Raw genomic sequence first — 14,523 nt, forward strand, 5'->3', positions numbered from 1 at the left:
GGCTTCAGAATATTGATGTGTAGGGATTGTGTGTCAGGCTGGTCACCAGGACGTCCTGATCTAAAATTCTGCTTTCACCGAGTTCTGTGTATGTTTCCCTTCCCTTTCCCTCTCCTTTTCCCTTTCTTTTCCTTTCTTTTCTTGACAGAGTCTCGCTCTGTCACGCAGGCTGGAGTGCAGTGGTACAATCTGGGCTCACTGCAACCTCTGCCTCCTGGGTTCAAGCAATTCTCCTGCCTCAGCCTCTCGAGTAGCTGTGATTACACGTGCACGTCATCATGCCTGGCTAATTTTTATATTTTTAATAGAGACGGGGTTTCACCATGTTGTCCAGGCTGGTCTCGAACTTTTGACCTCAGGTGATCCACCCGCCTCGGCCTCCCAAAATGCTAGGATTACAGACGTGAGCCACCGTGCCCAGCCCTCCTTCCACTTTAACTTCACAGCCGCCCTGTGTCCACTCTCTGAGGGCCCTGCCTTCCACTTGGAGGGCACTGTGGCTTGTGGCTGAGTGTGGCTGTGCGCCTCCCTCCTGCCAGCGGGAGGTTGGGGATCCGAGAGCCTCCTTGTGTTTTGTCTGCTGTCTGTGCCGATTGGTCCAAGCTGACAATGTCTCAGCAGAAACACGTTTCTCAAGAATCTGTGGGTCTTCAGTAGATTTCCTGAGGCTTCACTTCCTCAGACAAGAGCCTAACTGCAGATCTTTTAGAAACGATCTCTGCCTCGGTCTCCTGCTAAGACAGCCAAGGGACTGCCCCCTTCACCCTTGACCCTTCACCTTCACCCTTCACCCTTGACCCTTCACTCTCTCTTCTGCCTGAGGATCTGTGAGATGCTTCCTCCGCTTCTTGAGAGACCCTTCCTAGGCCTGCACTCTGACCTCCTGATCTTCCCGAGGCTTTAACCACATGCAGTGTGGCCCATCCTCAGCCTTTTCTTAGGGGCACACCCTCCTGACAGTTGGCATATTAGTCCATTCTCACACTGTTATGAAGAACTACCTTGGACTGAGTAATTTATGAAGAGGTTTACTGGACTCACAGTTCTGCAGGCTTAACAGGAAGCGTGGCTGGGTGGCCTCAGGAAATGCACAGTCACCGTGGGGGTGACGGGGAAGCCAGGGCCTTCTTCACAAGGCAGCAGGAGACAGAGAGCAGAGTGGGAAGAGCCACACACCTTCAAGCAACCAGATCTTCTGAGAACTTACTGTCACAAGAACAGCAAGGGGGAAATCCACCCCGTGATCCGGTCGTCTCCCACCAGGTTCCTCCCCTGATACGTGGGGATTTCAATTCACGATGAGATTTGGGTGGGGACACAGACCCAAACCATATCAGTTAGGCTTTTCATTTCAGCGCCTTTTCCGGCTGGAGACGCTGGGCTTTTAGTTACTCCACCATCGTATAGCTCTTCCCGCATTTGCCCTCTTCTCCACCCTTGCCCTGTCCCCCCACCAGGAAACCCCCCGAGTGCAGGACCAGCCTCAGCACAACAGGAGCTGCCTCCACGACCTGCAGGGCATGGCCTTTCTGCCCCCTGGATATTCCGGGCACGCTCTGCTTTTTCTGTGGCTCCTCAAAAGCCTCCCAGCCTCTACCCACTGCTGGAAACCAGAGCTCCTCCTGCATTTCAGGCATTTATTACCGCGGCCCCTGCTTCCAAAGTCATTATACACTGCAGAGGAATTCCCACAAACACAGCGGCTTCCAACAGCACACGCCTCTTCAGCGGTATGTACTGGCTGTGGCTTCGTAGGGCCCTGGTCTCCAGGCTGCCATCCAGGCCCCTGCCAGGCTGTGTCAGGGCTCTCACCTCATGTGGCTCCTGGGGTTGTAGGATGCAGACTTGTCTCCTGGCTGTCTGCTGGGACCACCCTCAGCTGCTCCCAGCTGTAAGTGGGCTTTGAGTTAAACTGCCAAGTTTGTGGCAATTTGTAGGAGCAACAGAAAACTAACACAGTTGCCGAGCAATCTTGGTCTTGTTGGTCGTCCACAGGCATCAGTTGATCGCGTCCTTCAAGTTACCCTGGATCTCATGATTTTCAGTCGTGGCTTCCAGAGACTGACTCTTTCTGCCAGACTTCGAAGGCAGCATGGATCTTCTGTTAAGTATTTCCCTAATCTGTCAGCCTCTCGAGGAAGAAAGACAAAATTGTTCTACAACATTCATGTCTAAGTTCCAAGAATTCTGTTTTATTCCTGCCATAGGCAGAACTGAGATTTCCATCCTGCAGGGAAGGCTGTTTTCCAGTGAGAAATGCTGCGAGTTCCTGCTCTGATCAGGAAAGAGCAGCACAGCTACTTGACTCGTGCTTAACCTGGCTCTTTGCCCTTCGAAGCACGCGTGGCGCTGTGTCTCACCTGAATCGGGTCATCTGCAGCAGCGGTCGCGCCCATGGGGCACGCCGCCAGGCCCTCCGGCTTCGGGTGCCTCCGGAAAAGCCTAGAGTCACAGACATAAGCTTGCTCTGCATAACCCAGTGCAGGGAAAACGTTCTAGAGACTTCCTGTGTTTTGCAAACGTACTTGTGCTCTGTAGTTTTTGCACTTAGCTTGCCTCTAAATCACTAGGCTTCCACATTGCAATGAATCAAATATGAATTAAATCCAAAAGCACCACAAACTTAGATTAGACGACATTGCTTAAATTATCCCTTCATTATAACAAATCTCTTTGCAAAGATCAGAGTTGCACTGTATCCTCCTTGTCTTCCAATAGCGTTTTCTCCCATTGTGCTTTTCCCCTGCCGTTGCCTGGGCTGTTGGGAGGCCTCTTGCGGCGTTTACTGTGTGTCTGTTCCTGGTGTGCTGTTTATTAGGCTGTGCTTATAGAAAAGCTCCTGTTGTCTGCTGTCCTTGGAGCCCCACACGTGTTTTCTTTGTTTCTCCTCTTTTGTAGCCCTTCATTCTTTTTGTTTCCATTAGTGTGTGTGGTATTTTGGTGAACGGTTGGCATCTTTTAATGAAGAGACCGAGGGCTTCTGAGACACGCCTTTTGGCGCACACCCCGTGTGGGGCAGGGGCAGGCAGTGTGGGAAGTAGAACCGTAGGTGGAGAGGGCGGGCAGATCACAGGGCCAACTGGCGTGAGTTGTTAGGAGCACCCTCCTCTTTCCGGCAGACGGTTGCCCTCTTCTAAAGTTGCTTTCCGTGTCTTCCTTCACAGATGTCCTGAAATCCTTTTTCAGGCTTTTTTTTTTTTTTTTTTTTTTTTTTTTTTTTTGGAGATAGAGCCTCGCTCTTGGCTCTTGTCACCCAGTCTGGAGTGCAGTGGCACAATCTTGGCTCACTGCAACCTCTGCCTCCCAGGCTCAAGCAATCCTCCCACCTCAGCCTCTCGAAATAGCTGGGACCACAGGTATGCACTACCATATCTGGCTGATTTTTAAAAACATTTGTAGTAGAGATGAGGTCTCACTGTGTTGCCCAGGCTGGTCTTGAACTCCTGAGCTCAAGTGATCTGCCTGCTTCAGCCTCCCAAAGCACTGGGATTACAGGTGTGAGCCACTGCACCTGGCCTTCCATGGGTCTTATGGGGAGGAAGGGAGACAGCAGCCATGGAGACGGGGCCTCTGGGGACAGTGTCTAGAAACAATTCATTTGGAGGGCCTCACTCTTCTTTAGGATGTTGCTATTGGTTATTTGTCAGAAGCAACAGTGTTTACGTTCTGTCTTTATTGCTCCACACTGAATCTCTTCTAATCAGTGGAAGTCTGCAGTGTGGTAGAACTCTTGTGCACACAAGCACACGTGCTAGAATGAACATCACAAATAGGCAGAAGTGGATGAGCTCGTGACTTATTTTTTTAAATGCAAGCAAGAAACCCTTTCTCTGTACCCTTACTGTCCGTAAGCAGGGCGGTCAGGATCGGCAGTGTTGAGTTCCCCGTGCACAGCTGAAGGATCTGGAGGATCTGGTGCTCACAGGCAAAGTCTCCTTGAAGAGTGATGTTCTCTTCACATTGTCTTAGAAAATGATAGAAAATTTGCATGACGTTAAAGTATCCTAAAAAGTCAAACATTTTCAGATTAAACCATACATCCATATCTCCTAGCTTAAATCTCTATCCATGCAAGGAACAAGTGACAGATTGCCATCGATTACTGATAGGGATTTATACCTGCTGCTGATCTATTTTCAGTTATTACCCGTGATGATTGTGAAAAAGACATTCTTGGAGTTGGTGAAAGGGGGAGTTGTAGCAGAATAAACTCATGGAATGTTTTCTACATAGATGATGAAGATTTAAAAAACAACTTAACTCTCCTTTCTGATCATTTTATAAGAAAAATGCATGTCTATGAAAGCAAAAGGAGTGACTGTGGCCAGGGTAGAAGCTGTCTCGACGGGACTGTACGTACTTGGAACAGGAGAGATCTCCACGGTGACTGGTCTGTGGGAGTAGATTGCGGGTCGGACACGGAGGTGGGGACGTGGCAGGTGGCAGGCTGGCCTCCGAGGAGCACGCAGGCCTCCACACACAGCAAGTAACAGCACAACCTGCAGGTCTCAATCGGACCTGGAGCCACGAGAGGCTGTGGTGTTGCCACCTGAAAGACGCCTGGTCATGCAGGGAATTAACATGAGTGATATATTTCTCTTGGGATTTCTCCCTTCGGAGCTGCCGGGTACTTCCAGTCACCTCCCTCCCCAGTTTATGTGCACTTCAGAATGTGCTGCCAGCAGGCCTTGACCTTTCTATGCATCTCACTTCCTAAATTTAGAACTTGTTTCACCCAAGGTTTTCTTAAGGTTCATTGAGAAAAAAGCATATGTTTCAGATAAACATAAAAAAAACCCAACTTTGCTGCTTTAATTTCTAATGTATGTTTCTGAATTAGGGTACACCATGTACGCCTGCCTCTGCTCACACAGCCTCGTGATTGTGTGCCTGCCTCTGCTCACACCATCTCATGAGTGTACATGTGCCTGCCTCTGCTCACGCTGTATCATGTGTGTGTGCCTGCCTCTGCTCACACCATCTCATGAGTGTACACGTGTCTGCCTCTGCTCATGCTGTATCATGTGTGTGTGCCTGCCTCTGCTCACACCATCTCATGAGTGTACATGTGCCTGCCTCTGCTCACACCATGTCATGAGTGTGTGCCCCTGCCTCTGCTCACACTGTCTTATGAGTATACGTGCACCTTCCTCTGCTCACACCACCTCATGTGTGTGTCCCTGCCTCTGCTCACACCATCTCATGAGTGTGTGCCCCTGTCTCTGCTCACACCGTCTCGAGTGTACATGTGCCTGCCTCTGCTCACACCGTCTCATGAGTGTGTGCCCCTGCCTCTGCTCACACCGTCTCGAGTGTACATGTGCCTGCCTCTGCTCACACCATGTCATGAGTGTGTGCCCCTGCCTCTGCTCACACCGTCTCGTGAGTGTGTGCCCCTGCCTCTACTCACACCATGTCATGAGTGTACATGTGCCTGCCTCTGTTCACACCATGTCATGAGTGTGTGCCCCTGCCTCTGCTCACACTGTCTTATGAGTATATGTGCACCTGCCTCTGCTCACACTGTCTCATGAGTATGTGTCCCTGCCTCTGCTCACACCGTCTCATGAGTGTGTGCCCCTGCCTCTGCTTACACTGTCTCATGAGTATGTGTCCCTGCCTCTGCTCACACCGTCTCATGAGTGTGTGCCCCTGCCTCTGCTTACACTGTCTCATGAGTATACGTGCACCTTCCTCTGCTCACACCATCTCATGAATGAAATGTGTGTCCCTGCCTCTGCTCACACCGTCTTATGAGTGTGGGCCCCTGCCTCTGCTCACACCATCTCATGAGTGTACATGTGTCTGCCTCTGCTCACACTGTCTCATGAGTGTGTGCTCCTGCCTCCGCTCACACCATCTCATGAATGCATACCTGGCTCTCCTCACACTGTCTTGTGAGTGTGTGCATACCTACCTCTGCTCTGTGTCTCCTGGGTGGGTGTGTCTGCCTCTTCTCACACTGTTTCATGAGTGTGTGCCTGCCTCTGCTCACACCGTCCTTGGTGACACTCTGTGTGGTGGCCTCACAATCAGCAGAGGGCACCAGTGGTCTGGCTTTCTGTCCCCTTTGCTCTGGACCTTCCATTGTCTCCCCTTTCGTGTCTTCGTAACCATGTCCTAACTTGATCGCTTATACTGGTGCAAGCCATTTTTAAAACTTTCATCCACTTCTCTTACTGCTCTCTCAATATTTTCACAGACTTTTACACCTTGTTTGAAAAACACATTTGCAGAGTGAAACTAACTCCTGCATTTAGCTGAGGTTGTACGCATTGAGTGGTGGTCACTCCAGAGCACTTTGTGGGTTTCTATAGAAAAACAAGAATGGAATTTAGTTCCTCACTCCTAAACTTCAGGAATTCGCCGAGGGGAACCTTGTCAATATCTAAGGACCTCTGACCCAGGGGAGCCCAGGCTGGTGCCTCGAGATCATTAGAGAGTGGTCATGGAACTGTGACCCAGGGGAGCCCAGGCTGGTACTCCAAGTTCATTAGAGAATGGTCATGGAACCCTCATCTGGGGGAGCCCAGGCTGGTGCCCCGAGATCTTTAGAGTGCTGTGGGTGGGCTCTGTTCGAGGGTAACCCAGTCTGGTTGCCCCGAGATCTTTAGAGTGTGGTGGCTGGACTCTGATCTAAAGAAACCCAGGCTGGTGCCCCGAGATAATTAGAGTGCTGTGGGTGGGCTCTGTTCGAGGGTAACCCAGTCTGGTGCCCCGAGATCACTAGAGTGTGGTGGCTGGACTCTGATCCAAAGAAACCCAGGCTGGTGCCCCGAGATCATTAGAGTGCTGTGGGTGGGCCTGTGATCCAGGGGAGTGCAGCCTGGTGCCCTGAGATTATTAGAGCACAGTGGGTGGTCTCTGATCCAAGGGAACTCAGGCTGGTGCCCCAAGATCACTAGAGCTTGGTGTGTGGGCTTGGATGCAAGGGATCCCAGGCTGGCACCTGAGATCGTTAGATCGTGGTGGGTGGGCTGTGATCCAGGGGAACCCAGGCTGGTGCCCCCAGATCATAAGAGTGTGATCAGACTCTGATCCAGGGTAATCCTGCTGGTACCCCGAGATCATTAGAGCATGGTGGGTGGTCTCTGATCCAGGGGAGCCCAGGCTGGTGCCCCGAGATCATTAGAGCATGGTGGGTGGTCTCTGATCCAGGGAACCCAGGCTGACCCCCTAGAACATTAAATGTGGTGGACCCCATGTGATGAGCAGGGGGTAGGGGTGGCACCCCAGGTGGAAATGGTCCTTAGAGAGGGATGTCTCAGTGTGAGGCAGACTCATGTGCTTCCCGTCCGAGGTAGTCCTGCTATGACAGGTGTGAGCACAGATGTTTGGACCTGGAGGTCTGAGTTCCAGGAACTGGTGCCAACACACCAGCTTCCCACGGCTTCCCAGGTGACGTCCCTCTGCATTTGTGCCTTTCTGTAGCTCTGGCCCACTCCCCACTCTCTCTCTTGTCTATACGTTGGGAGCTCTTTTTTATCCTTAGAAATGGAGGCCAAGGTGGGTGGATTGCTTGAGCCCAGGAGTTCAAGACCAGTCTGGGCAACATGACAAGACTGTGTCTCTACCCAAAAAAAGGAAACAAGAAAAATTTAAAAATGAACTGGGTGTGGTGGCATGTGCCTGTGGGTCCAGCTACTCAGGAGGCTGAGGCAGGAGGAGCACTTGAGTCCAGGAGTCTGAGGCTGCAGTGACCCGTGATAGTGCCACTGCACTCCAGCCTGGTGACAGAGTTAGACCCTATCTCAAAAAGAAAAAAAAAAATACAGGATAGCTCATCCATGGAGTTTAACAGCAAAACACGTTGAGTATACAGAGATTGAGAATAAAACCACGGTTACATGGTTAAGGAAGGGGCACTGGGAATTGTAGGTCTGAGGATGCAAAGTAGCAGGTATGTAGGATGGAGAAGGCCAGAGACCTCATTTACAGCGGGGCTATTGTTGATTGTCTTGTATCATATTTGGGATTTTCGCTAAGTGAGTGGATTGTAGCTGCTCTTGCCACAGAAAAAGAGAACGAGTAGCTGTGTGAGCTGATGGATATGTTAACTCATTTCACTACAGTGACCTTTTCTCTCTGTATCTCAGCATCATGTTGCAGACCTTAAGTATAGACAATAAAATTTTTTAAAAAATGAAAAAGGGCCAGCGCATGACTCACACCTGTTATCCCCACACTTTGGGAGGCCGAGGCGGGCGGATCACTTGAGGTCAGGAGCTCGAGACCAGCCTGGCCAACATGGTGAAACCTCATCTCTACTAAAAATACAAGAATTAGCCGGGTGTGATGGTGTGTGCCTGTAGTCCCAGCTATTCGAGAGGCTGAGTCAGGAGAATCGCTTGACCCCAGGAGGCAGCTGTTGCAGTGAGCTGAGATTGCGCCACTGCACTCCAGCCTGGGCGACAGAATGAGACTGTCTCAAAAAATAAAAATAAAATAAAGCAAAATAAAGTAAAGTAGGTAAAGTAAATTAAAGTAAAATAAAATAAAATAATAGAACTATGGCATATCCACCGCCTCCTAAAAGCCCCGCTCTCCCCTAGCTCCCCGGGGTCCCAGCCTGTTTCCGTGCCCCTGTGTGGCTGCTTCTGCGAGAACACTTGTCTCCCTGTTTCCTGTCTCGCCTGCTGACTGGAAGCCCCTGGCAGGGCTGGACGCGGCTGCTTGCCTCTGTGCCGAGTGCCCTGGCCTGCAGAGGCCGCGCAGCTTCAGCTGCTCATCCTGGCACCGTCTTCCTCTGAAACATGACCCCATTTGAGTGATCAGCCATTTTGCTACATCATAGCTATTCAGAACATAGTGACAGAGTGAGTCGACTAATTTGAACTATGTTGAAATTATCATCTCAGTGAGATTTAGGAAGATATAGTGGATTTTTCTTGGGAACAAGGCTGCTGAGGTGTACTGAATAAATGAGTAGGAGGAAACGTAAGAAAATGACAACTGAGCAGCTAAATTCATCTGGGTCTGCGTCCTCAGGGACTGCACTGTCCTGGAAGTGAAGTGTGTGTGACCTGGAATGGGTTCCTTACCCTTTCTCTGTCTCGCGTCCTCTGTCACACTCTAGACGTGAAAACTTAGCACACCGCAGGGAGGCGTTTGTGAATGAGTGAGACCCATTGTCAGATGGCACTGAAAAATTAAAAAGGGAAGCTAAATGTCAAGTGGTCCAGTTATTTTCCCAGCCTTTCTTTTACCTCCTTAGGTGGGCATGGTGGGAGCAGGGCAGTGGTCTTACAGGGCTACCGGACAGTAGAGGGGCACCAGGTTTGGTGGCTGGAAAACCTAGACTTTCTGCTTTTCCCTCTGGTGTTTACTGGCTTTCTAATCCTGGACCAGTCAAGTAAACCTCTGGAGCTTTCACCTGTAAAATGGACACAGTTAACTAACACTGCTGTTAAATAATGAGAAAACATGAGGCTGTTGTGAACAGATTTGTCTCAGACTTGGGTCTATGTACCCTGCAAGGATGGGACTCCAGGGGTGTGTGCAAACAGTCCTGAGCAGTGGGCTCTGAGCATCTGGAGCACACCGTATGCCCACTCCAGGGCACCTTACCCCCAGGAGAGGTGGGCAGTGCTGCAGCCATAGCCTCCTCTGCACTGGGGAGCAGCCACCGCAGGAGCCCCTGGCACAGGCAGCAGAGCCCACTGGGAGCATTGGGCCAGCCCAGGAGCCCATCCGCCCTCGCGGCTCGCTGACCGAGCCTTCCCTTCCATGATGGGAGCTTCTTAAGCAGGGCACAACACCTCCTGGGTGGGTGGCAGGGTGCCGGGGTGCTTGAAGCCACAGGATAAGGGTGGTGTGTCTTTCTGTAGTGTCACTTCTATTGGATTTTAAGTAATGAAAACGTGATTTGTAGCCTCAAATGAAGGTGGATATGTTAGGAAGTAGAATGCAAACTGTGCGGTGATCTCTCGAATGAAACATGCGGCTTGTGGAGGGCCCCTTCAGAGAAGGTCCCCAGACCTTGCTATGCAAACCCTTGGCACTGTGTAAAGGATGCTGTCACAGTAGGATGTGCCTTCTCGTTCCTCTGCCATTGGTGCGGCTCCTTGAAGACAAGGACAGAAGCTCTGTTTTGGGGGTTGAGAGTAGGGAGGGTGGCACAGGGAAGGTTTTGTGCTGAAATAGGCCCCTTTCACTGGGAGGCCCTCGAGTGGGAGGGGGCCCGCCCCAGCTCCTGTCACCACTTCCCTGCCTTGACTTTCCTTTGCCAAATCGAAAGGGTCACAGAGGACAGGATGCTGGTTCTCTGTGAAGACTTTTCACCTTGGCTTTTCACCTCCTTTTCCCCTTGGCTCCTCCGCAGTGGGAGAATTCCTACTACCTGGAGACGCACCTCCCACTGTGACCCGTGAGAATCAGGCGTGCTCTGCACAGGAGGGCCCCACTCTGGGACACCTCTTGGGGCTGCTCGGTGATGCAGGGTGATATTTGGGGTGGTCCTGACCCCCGGCCCTTGCAGGGAGCCCAGAGGTTGGCCTTCTCATCAGCTTTCCTTTCTGGGCTCAGTTGTAGCTCTCTTTCCCTGGGAACCAGATGGGGGCAGTGCTCTAGCAGGTCACTAGGTAGGGCTGCTTATGATACAAGATAAAGAGAACTGATCAGGCAGTTGTGTCTGGACTTAGGAGTCTGACCCTAACCCCCTAGAGGCTGCTCTTTGGCCTTGCTGAGGACAGCGGTCCTGCCAGATCATGGGAACCTGGAAGCGCTGCGTTTCAAGTTGTTACAGCGCCTGTGAGGCCTGAGGCCCTAAAACCAAGGAGCCGCTGACCCCAGCCTGATAAGGGTCGGGCCCTTTCCCTGAGGTGCTGGAGGTGTGGCCGTGGCCGCTTCGGAAGTCTGAGCACGCGGGCTGCCTGCACTCCCTGTGGTGTGACTGGGGACCACGAGGCTGAACCCCGGGGATCTTCCAGCGGGCCTCCCGCCTACTGTGTCATTCCACTGATCAGAGTTGAGGATGTCCTGAGAGACTGATTATTAGAGCGAGGAGTGGTCACGAAATGCTTCACAGACAAGTGGTGCCCTGGGCAGGGTCGCCTTTCAGAAGGTGTTGCCCTGAGCGGGTGGGTGGCCAGGGGCTGCCCTGAGGCACCTGCCCTGAGCCTGAGTTAGCACCATGGGAGAATCCCCCCAGGACAGACGGCTTCCCAAAGCTGCAGGACCCGTATGTGGCCGTGGCCGGGGAGTCCAGCCTGGAGGGCAGCATCCTGAGGAGCAGCAGTGGGCACGTGGAGGGACGCCGCCTAAGCACTGGGCCACTGCCCGGGAGGAGCCGGGAAAGCCCGGTGGGTGCCGGGAACAGCGTAGCCGTGTGTGCTGCTCACCGTGGGCTCTGTGGGTGTCCCCGCAGCGGCCGTTAATCATGTCCCTGGGGCAGCGAGCTGTCATGGGTGGGTCCTGCGCTCCAGGGGCTGGGGACCTGCTCTGGCTTTCACAGTGCCACGTGTCTCTCGTTCAGTGCCTGGGGAGGAGGTGCTCCTGTCTCTGAGCCTCAGTTTTCTCATCTATGAGATGGGAGGAATTCCGTCTGCCTTGACTACTTTAGACTTTGTTGGGATTCAGAGAAGGCCGTGTGCGTGACATGCTTTTGTTATGTGATTTCTGACATCGTTGATCTGTCCCGTCATTGTTTTCACACTGGCGCTGTAAATTCAGTTTTCTCGCATGTCTGGGCCTTGACTCTGAACCTTCCAAGACCGTTCAGCCTCACCCTTGCTGCCTGCTCCAACACAGCAGCAGTGGAGCGCCCCCGCCTCCGCCAGCAGGGCCCAGCGCTGCCCGTGCCACGCACTGTGCTGCCTCCGTACGCGGGTTGGTTCATTTAGCCCCGTGATACTAAGCAGCAGACACTGTTGGAAATCCCAGCTTTTCAGATGAGAAAACAGGGTTCATAGAGGTTGCCTGGAGGCCAGATTCAAACCTGGGCCCACCCAGACTCTGCTCTGGGTGTCTTCACGTCTTGCCACCTTAGCTCCCAGACCTTCCCTCACACGGTAATTCTCTGTAAGGGACTTTAAAACTCCTCCTCAGGAGAAGGCTGCTCACGTGGCAGGTTTCACGCAGGCTGACAACATGGCGAACGTTGGCCGAGGGACCACGTCCATCATGGACCCGTGTCCCGAGGCTACAAGGAGAAAATGCAGAATGAAGACCTTGTCACAGGCAGGGCTCGGAGGAAACTTATGGAACTCATTACTCTCATCAATGAAGGAGACTAAAAGTAGGAACAGATGAAAGGCAGGGATGTCCTCATGGTGTCAGATTTGTCGTGGGAAGCCAGGGATACTGGGGACAGTTCCCCAAACCTTCCAGGCAGATGCCACACCCACGTCACCTTTGGTGTCCCCGCCAGAAGCCTCGTTTCCTGGCTGGGGGGACCACTGGTCTAACCAGGGATTCCACGTCTTGAGCCTAAAACTTTTACTTTCTGGTCTTCTGACATGCCTATATGGAATCATTGCCAATATGGAATGGAATTTTATAATTTTTATCATTCTGAGAGATTATCCTCTTCAGTGACTAGGTTTTTTTTAAAGAAAAACTCGGAGAGAGGAACTGTAATAGAAGATTAGCTTATCTGCCAATTTCTGAATCTCCAGAAAGAGCCAGAGGTTGTGAAAACTTTACTGTTTCTGCATTTTCATAACGTTTGTTGCTGTTAGTTTATATATCGGCAGTGGCGACAGGGCCGCCTTGCACGTACGCTGAGGCATCCCAGCCAGATCACCCGCTCGCTTCAGCAGCTGCGGGAGGGACGGTGCTGATGGGGCCGGGGCCCTGCCTCAAGCTCCCTAATGAGCACTGGCCCGGGGGCTCTCCATTTTGCTGATGAAGGGACTGGGGCATTGTCAGTGACTTTCTCAAGGCCACAAGGGCAGTGCGAGGGCGGATTTGGGATTCTGGCTTTGGGCTCCGCCTCCAGGCTGTGCTGTCTTCACTGTGCCCTGTGGTCTCTGTTCAACCAAAGGCAGATGCGCGTGCGAGGGACTCTGTCAGTGGAAATCATCCCAAGGCTGTTCACCGAGTTAGGGCGTCCACAGTCAGTTCTGGATGAAGAAGACCACGGGATTGCAACTTAGGAGGCTTAAGTTTTGCCGTGATTTTGCCAAAAATCAGTACTGTAATCTCTGACACTTGAACTTTCTAGGTTCCAATTTTGTCATCTACAAGAAAGGAAACTTAACCGTGGTTATGGCTAAGACCCTTTTCTGTTTCCTGCTTATTTGCCTTTCTGAAACAACTTTTGAGCTTCTGTTGTGATTGAGACAAAACAGTAAGTACTTAGGACAGAGAGATGAGAAGACTCGGTCCCAAACTCCGGGCAGCCACTGTCTAATGGGGCAGACAAGAGAGACACAGCCAGTGTGCCCTGGTCAGTTAGTGCAGTTTCAACACTGCTTTAGGGTCTGCACCGTGACCGTCAGCCCTAAAGCCAACGCACCACGGACGCCCTGCCGGGGGAGGACCCTGCTGAGCTCACCGGGAAGAGCAGATTTCAGAATCCCACTCTGGCTCCTGATCCGACAGTGGAATATGCCACAGGTCATCTTCCCGTGAAGTGAGGGTGGAATTCACCACTGATCCCTCGGATAAGATGCTTTCGAGAATTGGCTTTTGGAATCCTTCATTGTGAAGAGCAGCCTGTATCATTTGAGCTCGTGTGTGGCCGTGGGCGGCGTGACCTTTGTGGAGATTTCCGCTGCTGAGGAGTCCGTGGATGAGGCAGCGTCTGTGCCTTCTGTTCCCTGGGAATGATGTCTGAGCACCAGCCTGGTCCAGGACGTGCTTCTTAAGCTGTAGAAAGAAGGTGCTGAACTAGAGGGTTCCTCAGATTTCTTATAGCTTCGAGGTCCGGAGGCTGTCTGCTTGTAGGAAGAACTGTATCTTCCTCCACAGATATAACAAGAAAGTCAAAATACAATTGTTCTTGTTTAAAGATGCATTTTCCCCTTGATCTCTGCACCCAATGAGAAGAAAGTGGCATTTCTGAATTATTACTTTGCATGGTGAAAATAAGCTGAAAGAAGAAGTGGGTTTTCCCTAGAAAGTAGTATTCTTAGGCTCCTCTTTGTGAAACCAGAATTCTGAGAGCAAATGACCGAGAGTCCTCTGAAAGAATTGAGTACGCGAGAGGCGGGGGAGAAAAGTTAGAACCCATCAGCCTCATTGTCAAGTGCACGCTTCAAGACGGGGTGGCGGGGGCAGAGGACGCTCTGCTGCACACGACATGCTGATACTTCTGATGCGTGCCGGCTTGTGTGTCTCCGGTTACAGTTTACTTCCCATTTTCTGTGTTAAAAGATTGACTACTTTCCTTTTTTGAGGGTATAGGTGCTCAGCTGGGAAAGGTGAGAGTTAAATTTTCTCATGATGCTGGTGCCAAGAAATAGCACCTTGAAAAGAGGAAGAAATCAAGACATGATCTCCAGGGAGCTGTCATTCGGAGCACATCCCTGAGAGCCCTCCCCGGGCAGCAGCACGCTTTGGGTGGAGCCTCCTGCCCTGTTC

General features: G+C 51.8%; 3 protein-coding genes across 11 annotated transcripts in view; 1 reads left to right on the top strand and 2 right to left on the bottom strand.

Annotated features, from left to right (window-relative positions):
- Positions 1 to 14,523, top strand: part of EIPR1 (EARP complex and GARP complex interacting protein 1) — a 579,020-nt gene that overhangs the window by 438,996 nt on the left and 125,501 nt on the right. The window lies entirely within an intron of this gene.
- COLEC11 (collectin subfamily member 11) overlaps positions 1 to 14,523 on the bottom strand; it is a 361,397-nt gene that overhangs the window by 316,788 nt on the left and 30,086 nt on the right. The window lies entirely within an intron of this gene.
- RPS7 (ribosomal protein S7) overlaps positions 1 to 14,523 on the bottom strand; it is an 838,959-nt gene that overhangs the window by 254,261 nt on the left and 570,175 nt on the right. The window lies entirely within an intron of this gene.

The sequence above is a fragment of the Macaca thibetana genome, chromosome 13 (genome assembly GCF_024542745.1).
Source record: "Macaca thibetana thibetana isolate TM-01 chromosome 13, ASM2454274v1, whole genome shotgun sequence".
Lineage (NCBI taxonomy): Eukaryota > Metazoa > Chordata > Mammalia > Primates > Cercopithecidae > Macaca > Macaca thibetana.